Source organism: Mesitornis unicolor, unplaced genomic scaffold (assembly GCF_000695765.1).
Source record: "Mesitornis unicolor isolate BGI_N332 unplaced genomic scaffold, ASM69576v1 scaffold14877, whole genome shotgun sequence".
Classification (NCBI taxonomy): Eukaryota; Metazoa; Chordata; class Aves; order Mesitornithiformes; family Mesitornithidae; genus Mesitornis; species Mesitornis unicolor.
The window spans coordinates 6111-6836 of record NW_010196055.1 but is presented as its reverse complement, the minus strand read 5'-3'; positions in this window follow the sequence as shown (position 1 = coordinate 6836).

The window sequence follows — 726 nt, the reverse complement described above, 5'->3', positions numbered from 1 at the left end:
TAGGACCAGCTGAGAGAGTTGGGGTTGTTCAGCCTGGAGAAGAGAAGGCTCCAGGGAGACCTTAAAGCACCTTCCAGGACCTGAAGGGGCTACGAGAAAGCTGGGGAGGGACCCTTCATAGTGATAGGATGAGAGGGAATGGTTTTAAACTGGAAGAGGGGAGATTTAGACTGGATATTAGGAAGAAATTCTTGACTGTGAGGGTGGGGAGGCCCTGGCCCAGGTTGCCCAGAGAAGCTGTGGGTGCCCCCTCCCTGGCAGTGCCCAAGGCCAGGTTGGCCGGGGCTTGGAGCAGCCTGGGCTGGTGGAGGTGTCCCTGCCCATGGGGGTTGGACTGGGGGAGCTTTAAGGTCCCTTCCAACCCAAACCATTCTGTGATTATGTGATCACCAGTTCCACATTATGAAGCTATAACAGATCCCCAGCCAGGGCACTCACCCTGGTGTTGGAGCAACCAGAAAGACAACCTCATTTTAATGGGAAAAAAACCCCACAATTAGAAGATGTCTGCTAAAAATCTGACCAAGACGTTGTCTGCCAGCCTGGGAACCCGGCCCGGTAACCCAGAGCATCCTTGACGAGCACAGACGGGAGCTCAGGGCCATCGTAGATAAGCGCCCAACAAAGACCCCGCTATAACCTGAGGAACAAAGACGCTGCTATAACCTGAGGAACAAAGAAACCACTATAACCAACTGACCTCTGAGGACAGCAGAAGTCAGCAGC